This window comes from Mastomys coucha, unplaced genomic scaffold, assembly GCF_008632895.1.
Source record: "Mastomys coucha isolate ucsf_1 unplaced genomic scaffold, UCSF_Mcou_1 pScaffold11, whole genome shotgun sequence".
NCBI classification, from domain to species: domain Eukaryota; kingdom Metazoa; phylum Chordata; class Mammalia; order Rodentia; family Muridae; genus Mastomys; species Mastomys coucha.
The window spans coordinates 27,024,574-27,034,650 of NW_022196893.1; the positions used below are offsets into that span (position 1 = coordinate 27,024,574).

Here is a 10,077-nt window from a genome sequence, read left to right on the forward strand (position 1 = left end):
TTCTGTGCCAACATGCCTTATAACACGGATTCAATTTAAAGCACAAGACTGCTATGCTGATCCGGACATTTCCAATGGTGTGATCATGTGATAGTCAAGGGTACAGAGGACATGCAGTAAGGCCCAGCTGATGAGAAGTGAGATCATGCGATGATAGTCAAGGGTACAGAGGACATGCAGTAAGGCCCAGCTGATGAGAAGTGAGATCAACTGGATATAGGTGTGAGGGAAAGTCGAGGATGATTGCTGGGTTTATGTTTCTTTTAACCAGGCAATAACACTGTCTACATAAAGGCAGAGAGTCAGAAAGAGAACCAAGTCTGAGAGATATATAATGAGTCCAGTGTGCTCTCAAGACAATCAAATATAAGAGCTGCACAGACCGCTAGTCTTAAGTTTACAGGCAGATAGAGAACTCGTCACCCTCTCTCACTGGCTCAACCACTACAAGATGGGGATTCCAAGGCAGGACTATTTAAAGGCAGAGCAACCCCTCTCCCTAATACACAACACTTCCATTTGATATAAATGACACTTTCAAATGAGGAACGTTGCTATATTTATATCTTACTGGTCATGAAAAATCAACTTTCATACGCCATAGATGCCATGTGACATGCATCTGCCTGCTTGCTGTGCTTGTCAAACTCAAATCCAGTCTGTTAGCAGAATGTTCTCCAAACTTGAGTAAAATTGCTTTAAAATACCCTTCAGTCTATGGACCCTGAGTTAGTGCTTTCTTTAGCATGACAATAAATCACATTGCCAGGTTCTCCTAACGTGACCTAATAATTAAGTTTACATTTGCGTTGAGTCACATTGGAATATGGGTCACTGTCAGACTGGCCCTTAAACCTGTAGGATGAGGAAGACAACCATTACAGGGGGAATCCCAACTTGGTGTTATTCCTTTAATTAGTCTGTTGGGTTTTTTTTTTTCCATCTTAAGACACAAGTGGGAAGAGGGATCGGGTGACGTCAGTATTTCCCCTTCTCTGGAAACTGCAGTCTTGGTGAAATCATGACTCTGCTTGCTGCTGCTGTCACCAAGCAGGCTTGCGAGGCTCTCTTGATCCTTTCCTGTAGGTTGAAGCTTTAAGATGAGTGACTTCTGAAGTCATTGATGTCTACTGCCATTTTTCAGAAAGGAGTCTGGGAAGAGAAAGAGCAGTTTGTGTGTCATCGAGAGGGGCCAAGAGAATTATGAGAACTAGCTATGCCTCAGGTTCTAGTCTTGGGTTGGTGAGGAGGCCACACCTCCTGCAGCAGCCTCCGTGACTTAGGAAAAGTGCGTGCTCAGCTGCAGCCAGAGAAGTAGAAAGGTCATTCAGGGTTTGTGGTTTCCTAACTGGACTCAGGCAGACAGACACAGCTGGCAGCCATATCAGGGATACAGCGTGGATGTGGGTACCAGGGAGACATCACACACCTTGGAGAACAAGTCGCAGTCCACACCCAGGGAAGGTACTGAGAAAGTTCCAAGCCTATTTACTCTTTTCTTACCTGCATGGCACCTGTAATGTACACACCATCCATGACAGTGACAACTACTAATGACAATAACCCATCGGGCCCTGCCAATGCGGCAGGTCCCCTGGACCTCAGTTACATAATCTCAGTTAATCTTTGTCATAACACGATAAGGTCCTATCTTACATTAGCATCATAAAGGAAAAAGCAATGCCACGGATACTAAACTATAAGATGAATTGTGTTTGAACCCCAAACTTATCGGGGGAAATAACTGCTTTGTAGTCGATGCATAATAAAGTACTGTGAGCATTACAGAGCACTAGAATAAAACTGATTGAAGAGAACACATTTACCTAAGATGGGCACAGCTGGCGTTAGCTCTGGGTGAAGGTAATGGGGTTTTGTTTGTTTTGTTGGGAGTGAGATACACTCTCTATAGAACACAAACCAGACTGAAACTTACTTGCTCAGCTGGCCTCAAACTCAGAATCCTCCAATTTAGCATCCCAAGGTCAAGAATTAGAGGTTCTGAAAACCTGGCGCAAACTGGGTCCTTTTAACAAGGCAAAGGTATTGGAACACAGATGTGTTAATTATTCCTCCATGGTAACAAATGCAGCTCAGGCCTCCAGTCTTTCACAGTCGCTCTAAGAGCGATGTAATGAACAACTGATTTGAAACCCTCTGAGATCATGCAAACGCATGTTTATGGGCTAGAATAAAGTTGCTAGTGACACCATCAGAGCTGCAGAGCTTTGAGTTCTCCTGAAGACACAGTAGAGCTCTGAGCAGCAGTGGCTCAGCAAGTGCCGTTCCAAGCTGTGAAATCACGACATCTCAGGGAAGCATTTGATTAAAGTATTTCACGGCTTGTCAGACAGGAGAGAGAGACGGATACTGAGGAATTAATGCTAGCCTGCCTAAACTCAAATGCTGATGTATACATCATTAAGTATATAAATACTATTAATATCTTTCTGTCCTCTAATAGATCTGATAGCATGTCCTAAAGCAGAGAGAGTTAAATGTAGACTCACTAGCAAGAGGATAAGGATGAATTCTCTGGATCTGACTTCGTATTTCAGCTGCCCATAACCTTTGTGGCAACCCTCAGGTGCGCCAGCATGGGCTGTACCACGTGAGAGCCACAAACTCAGGCATTAGCATGCCCAGATCCCTATGGCTCAGAAACCTTGAAGAGTCCACAAAAATAAAACTTATAGCAATTTTATTCGTAATGCTGGGCCCTGTGCTAGGTAGTTGTTTTTGACTTTTAAATAACCTTTTGTTTTCAAAACAACCTTCTAGTATATAAATGGCACTATTACTATTAACAAGTGAAGAAACTGAGGCTTAAGGACTTATCAAAAGCAAAATAATTATAGCTGAGCTAAGGTTCAGAAGGCATGAAACCTGTGCCCTGATGCATATTCTTTACCAGTGGGCCTACAGCGCTCCGCACAGCTGCGCACCGCTCGGCACCGCTCGGCACCGCTCAGCTCTCAGTTCCCTTGAGCTCACAGCTATGTTGTTCCTACAGGAGGAATTTGAGTTTTCCTCTTTGGAGAAGAGCCATGCCTTCTCAAGCTGATACAGAGCACATACAAACAAAAAGAGCTACCGTCTTTAAGTCTGATCTCCCCAAGAATGCAGATTCTTACAGCACCTCTCAATAGACTCATGACTCTCATCCACAACTTTAGAAAGCTGGCAGCTTACCTAGATTCCAGGATGTAAGCCCTTGAACCCTTGAATTAGAGGGATGCAGATACAATTTAATAGATGATGTCAACTGAAAAACAGATTTTAAACCCAGTGTGGTAGCACATGCCCATAAGAGGTCAGCTCTTGGAAGGAAGAGGCAGAACGGTCAACAGTTCAAGGCCAGCCTTAGCCATGCATCACATGTGAGGTTTGTCCAAACTACAGGAGGCTCACTTCAAAAGACAAATCAAGAATTCAAACAAACCTGAGCTCCTGTGGCCACAGGACTGATAATTCTCCCCAAGGGAAAAGTACCCAGCCTTACAAAGACCAACTTGAAATAAGTCCCCGGATGGGGCAGGGCCCCATAGCACAAGAGAGAGAGCAGAAGGAGGGGCCAGTGCAGTGTGGGACAATCTGAGCATGCCCAGCGTGCCAGCACTCTCTGGCCCTTATGCAGATTGTAGATTGGTTGCCAGTGAAGCAAGAAATAATAATAATAATAATAATAATAATAATAATAATAACAACAACAACAACAACAACAATAATAACAACAATAACAACAGCAACAACACTGACTTCCTTCCCTAGCCCCAACTGTGGATGTGTCATGCAAATAAGAAAGCAACTATGGCACCAGGACAGTGAGAAAGATCTGGAAGAAGACATGGACGAGCCCCAGTTTAGATGGCAGGTCAGCACAAAGAAAGGGCCAGAGAACAGAGACAGAGATATTCTACAAGACACATTTTCTATTTTGAGGTTTGTTTTTGTTTTTGTTTTTCTGTTTGTTTGTTTGTTTGGGTTTAGATTTGTTTTGTTTTGTGTGTGTGTGTGTGTGTGTTTCTGAATTTCACACATTGTTAGGGCTGTCTGAGGACCTTGGTGGGAGAGGCAGGCAGCAGAAGCCATCTCTTGCTTGCCAGAGGATGCAGCAAGTCAGGTTCATAGTAGCTCCTAGTTGGGATGGGTGATGAATGGTTAAGAATAATACATGGGGCCTGGTGACCCTTCTCCCCATCCCCACCCTGGGGTCTGTGGCAGGTCAGATAATCAAATCAGAGACAGATGAACAGGCTCGCTGAATATGTGAGATCCCCCTGTGTGTGTGCATACATCATGTTCCTGAGTGTGTGTGTGTGTATGTGTGTGTCTGTGTGTGTGTGAGAGTGTGTGTGTGAGAGAGAGTATGTGTGTGTGAGAGAGTGTGTGTGTGTGTGTGTGTGTGTCTGTGTGTGTGTGAGAGTGTGTGTGTGAGAGAGAGTATGTGTGTGTGAGAAGAGAGTGTGTGTGTGTGTGTGTGTGTGTGTGCGCATGTGTGTGTGTGATGTGAGAGCAAGATGAATGAGAGCAACTGCAGTACCAGAGGCTTTAGACTCACACTCAGGTCCTCCTGACATTCACTGATGGGACCCAGTGCTTCCCTAAGCTTTGCATCTGTCCCTCCATGACAGTTCAGTGACCAAACATGTGGTGCACTATCATGGACAAGTGTGTCTAGAAGAAATATATCTGAGAATCACAGACACTAGGACAGAAAGCTATCTCATCACAGAAGGGGAAACAGAATCTGTAGATAGGATAGAAAATAAATTTAAACACAAAGAAAACTTCTCCAAGAGGTAAACAGGGAAACTAGCCAAAGACACTAGATATAAAAAAACGATCGTTGGTGAAATAAAGGTTAACAAAATAGAGTAGACAGACTTAAAAGGCAGAGCAGAAGACCCGAAATCTGACTAAACATTCTTTGGGAAAATAGCCAAAAGAATAGAGAAGTCAAGCTTTAAAGACATGAAGAGAAGCCGTAAAAATGTTAAGTTATGCGACAGAAGCTTCAGGAAGAAAGCTGGCTGAGAAGTGCAGAATGGAGCAGAAAATATCTGAAAATAAATGATAAAGGAAAATGGTATGTAACACTCCACATTTAAAGGGCTCATACACCAGAACTCACATGAAATATAAAAACAACTATAAATTCCTTAAAATTATGTATTTTGTATATATGTGGTAAAGCAGGGCAGGGAAAGATATATGTGTGGAGGTCAAAGGACAATTTGCTGGGGTCAGTTCTCTCCCTCCAGTGTGTTAGACCCAGGGGTCAAACTCAAGACTTTAGGTATGACGACACACATACTTTGACACTGGTCATTTAACCAGCCCAGTAAGCTAAATTCTTTATGGGTAAATTAAGGCAAAATAAAAAGCCCCAAGGCAGCCAGAAAAGGAGGCAGGTCAGTGTCCTCAGAACAGAACCAAACCAGTGTCAGACTTGCCCTCACAGCAGCCCTCAGTGTAAGAGCATAACAGAGGGATTTCTGCAATGGTTGATGGGAACAACATCACCGAAGCCAGAGTTTCATAACCAGCTAAATGATGCAAAATGCATAGTTGAAATAAGGTTGTTTTCAAGCATAATGCTTGCACACATGCATAAAGGGGCTTCACCCACAGCGAAAGGGTACAACGAGAAGACCAACCCAGAAGGAAGCCTGGGCAGGTGGAGAGAATGCCTGTTGATACCTTAGTAAACATGATTATTTGTCAAATCTGTAGCAATCTAAGAGAATAATCTGTGGTCAGTTTCAGAGGCCGACTCGGTTGAGCCACAGCAGCCAGATGCAGCTGGATGGTACCATGAAGATAATGTCTAAGTAATAGTAAAGTCACTAGGCTTTAGATAACAAGAGAGCCTTCTAAAGTGCCAATGGGCCTCAGCTACTCAGCTGAGGGACTGATAAAGAGACTAGCCTTTCCCTGGGGAAGAGGACATTCTTCCAGGGAACTGCCCTGGGACTGAGGACTTCCCGGGTCTCCAGCCTTCCAGCCAATCTGCAGATGTGGATTGCAGAGGTCCACAGTCATGATCCTTAAAAACCTTTCTTCTCTGTCTCTCTCTCTGCTATACAAATGTATTTATACTATATTAGATTGTATTATATGTTGTGTATGCTATCCTGCCTATCATAGTGTAATGTGCCCTATCTGTTCTTGACTCTGGAGAATCCTAATGTAAGCCCTGTGGTTAATGAAGCTACTAGAATATCTATTTATATTTTAGTCCTCTTCTTAGAAATTTTAGTGAAACATTTATGATATATGATCTATAACTCTATACTGTGTTACTTCAGATGACATGTATGTATTTACACATTCCAGTTTTAGGAAACAGGTATCTAATGAAAAGACTTGATGAGGAAAATGGAAGAAAAAAAACCATTTAAAGATTAGTATTCTAGGGCTGAGTGTGGTGGCGCACACCTTTGGTCCCAGCAATGGGAGGCAGAGACAGGCAGATCTCTGTGAGTTCGAGTCCAGCTTGGTCTACAAATCCCAGTCTAGGACCGCTAGAACTCTGTTATACAGAGAAACCCAGGGAGAAAGATCAGTATTCCATGGGAGAGCAAAGAACAGTAGCCAGTTCAAAGGAGAGCAAGCTCAAATGTCCGTTAATGTGAAGGAAAGACTCATGTGCTGGCAAGCCTAATCTCTCAGAAGGGTAAACTACATATGATTCATTCCAAAGTAAGTTAGCATAAAGATTTTAATTGCTTTTTTTCATTTTGCTTTATGAAACCAAATTAAAGGCTCCTGTAGGTGTTAATAAATGTGTGGATGGGAACAAACAAGTCCCTGCAATAAATAGAAACTGCTGAAGGATTGCAAACTAGGGTTCATAAAAACACTGGAGTCAGACAAGGGACTCTGTGAACTCTGACTTGGTGGTATTTCATACATATTAAGTCATACCAGTGTGCATGTTTTATAACATAAAATAGTAAATCGATGTTTCATTTACAGACAGGAATGTCTATATCTGGGTGGGTGACGCGCATTTTGTGGGGAGCTCCGCTTTGGAGAACAATGTCTCAGTGGATGGGTGGCAACCTACCAACTAACTCATGTCAACATAGCTCAAAAGTCACCCTCTGCAGTAGACCCTTTGAAGGGACCCAGCCAACAGATGGTCAACCCCTTCCCTCTCTAGAAACTGGGTCCACAGTGTGTCTGTGTGACTAGAACGGTGTCAGCCCCTCCGTCACTGGTGACCAGCCCAGCGCCAGCCCAGCGCCAGCCCAGCGCCAGCTTGAACTTGAACCAGAGTTAGTTCAACTAGATTTACTTTCTCAGAAGCTGGAATTCAGAGACATTAGAATGACAAACTCTATTTGTCAGTGCCTGCAAGGACCTGCGATAACGGAAACTACAGTAAACAGTCTGCCTGGAGATCAAGGGAGAACTTCCACCTTGCTTAGCATTGCTTATGGAGGCAGCCACTTGTCAAGCTTTAGTCTGCCATGATCTGTTGTGCTGGGCTTTTTCCCCCACCTCAAATTTTTAAATGTTCAAAGCTGAAGGAACAGTGCAAGAATGACTATTGACCTTGCCTAGACTATTCATTCTTGCTTAATGTCAATCTGTCCCTTTTCTCTCTCTCGGTCCATGTCCCCAGTAATGCACACTGAACTATAGTACTTGAGGTTAAGTTACAGACACCAGGCCACAGTGACATGCCATCCCTAAGCATTTGGCACGTACACCTGAAGAACAGCATTCTCTCCTTTGCAACCACATAATGAAATTATAAACTTCCACTTGATTCCTAACCCAGAAGCCAATCCAGTTAAGACTCTGATCTCCTGGACTTTTCTTGACCTTGTCTGCTTTGAAGAGCCCAGGCCAATGATCATGAAGACTTCCATTTTTATTTTTCAGATTTGTCTGGGTGTTTTCCCATGGTATGACACAAAGCATTTAAAGTATGCACAGACAATGCTGTGCGGCCCTTGAAGCATTGCATGAGCTTGGCTGCTCTCATTATTAGACACACTAACCTTGAACCATTGTGAAAAAAAATGGCTTTTTACTTCATAAGGAAACACAGCCAGTGCATTACTTAGAGACTGGGTGAATACCCAGATCTCTAATAAAATGTTTTCCAATATTGATACCTGGTTCAATCCATTATTAAATTGTAGTTAGTAAACAGTGATAGAATTTCTGATTTCATTATTACTTATTAAAAAGTAGATTATTTTATGTATATGGGTGTTTAGCACACATGTAATGTATCATACAAGTGCCTGATGCTCTTGGGGTCAGAAGAGAGGTTTCAATCCCCTAGAAGTTGAATTACTAGATGGTTGTGAGCCACCAGGTAGGGTAGGGGCTGGGAATCAAGCCCAGCTCTCCTGAAGGAGTAGCCAATGCTCACAACCATGGACCCTCTCTTGAGACCCCCATTATTCTGTCATGGAAGCTTCCGACTTAAAAGAAGGCCCTTCTCTCTTTTCCACTACATTCCTTTGGGAGTCAGGATTTGGGATTTTATGCTATCGTTATTTTAAGATAATACACTACAACCCATTTTCAACATTATTCTGTAATATAGTCAACATATCCCAACTGAAGCTGTACTAGCGAGTCTTCAGACTTTTATTGTTCTGCCAAGAGAAAAGCAAAATGGAGCAGACCCAACATCGACTTTGGGGTCAAATGGCTCTTCAGAAGTTTCTGAACTTCTGTACAGTAACTAAGTACTGTACTGTCGGATCCTCCATATCGAAGGCACTCACTCAGCAAAGGTCTATCAACTGGAAAACACTGAGCTCTGCCTGCTACATAGCCATAGTGTGATAAATGAGCCATTATCTCTGATGCTGGTGTAATGGTGGTGAATTTTCTACATTCATAGTATGAAACATGGCCGCTCTTGTGGGCATGTGTGTGAACCTTTGTACTGTCTAAAAATAACTGGAAAGTAACATTATATACAACTCAACTTATTAACAGAAACTATTGTTATTGTTATTGTGGTGGTGATGGGGATAGTGGTGATGGTGGTGATGATGATGGTGGTGGTAATGATGGTGATGATGACCAAAGCAGCTGTGCCACACTTACCATGTGGCATGCACTGGGCTAAGCTCTAAATTCACTTACTCACGAATCTATGTAGTACATGATATCAGAAATTACCTTCATTACATTTTTCATATTGTGTGAGGACTTCATACATGCGTATAATATGTTTTGATCAAGAATATCCCAATTCCCTCCCTTCCGGTTCCTCCCCACCTCACATCTACTTCCCCTCTGTCTTAGGGTTTTACTGCTGTGAACAGACACCATGACCAAGGCAACTCTTATAAAGGAAAACATTTAACTGGGGCTGGCTTGCAGTTTCAGAGAAGCCCAGCATCACCATGGCAGGAAGCATGGCAGCGTACAGGCAGACATGGTGCTGGAGGAGCTGAGAGTTCTGCATCTAATCCACAGGCAGCCAGGAAAGGACTACCTTCCAGGCAGCTAGAAAGATCTCAAAGCCCTGCCCCAACAGTGACGCACTTCCTCAGGGGCCACACCTACTCCAACAAGGCCACACCTCCTAATAGTGCCACTCCCTGGGCCGAGCATATTCAAACCATCGCACCCTCCCAACTGCATGTGCTTTGTTTTTAAGCCTACTGGGTGCACTTAGAATTATCTTCATCCCAAGATGGAAGAAACTGAGGTCTCAAGTGAGTGAGTGATTTGCCACAGGGCAGTCAGGAAAGACCTAGGGCCTGCATAAGCAACCTACTTGCCACAGTGGCCTTAAGCCAGATAAACTTGGAGGCATAGCAAAAGCCTGTCTCAAAAACCCAAAACAAACAAAGCAGGACTCACTACTTCACTCTGAGGAAGGAAACGCTTCTGAATCCTCGAAGGTGGATGAAGTACAAGGTGTTCTCCGTACAGAAGCGTGTGGAGGTACGTGTGTAGAAGCAAGACACGCACAGAGTTGAAAGTGAGGATGTAGCATTCGGGTTCAAAGGATCTCGTTTTACAAAATGCTGAGGCCACTGCAAATGAAGTTCTCATTTCCAGAACGTAACAAAGGGATGTAATTAAGCC

The 10,077-nt window shown here is 43.4% G+C and overlaps 1 long non-coding RNA gene across 1 annotated transcript in view; it reads right to left on the minus strand.

Moving 5' to 3' along the window:
* Window positions 1-897: 897 nt before the first annotated feature.
* Window positions 898-10,077, minus strand: part of LOC116081890 — an 11,765-nt gene continuing 2,585 nt past the window's right edge. The window contains exons 2-3 of the long non-coding RNA XR_004115073.1: window positions 9,850-10,076; window positions 898-1,152 (exon numbers count right to left, since the gene is read on the minus strand). This is a non-coding gene — a long non-coding RNA (uncharacterized LOC116081890). The remainder of the gene's footprint in view (window positions 1,153-9,849; window position 10,077) is intronic.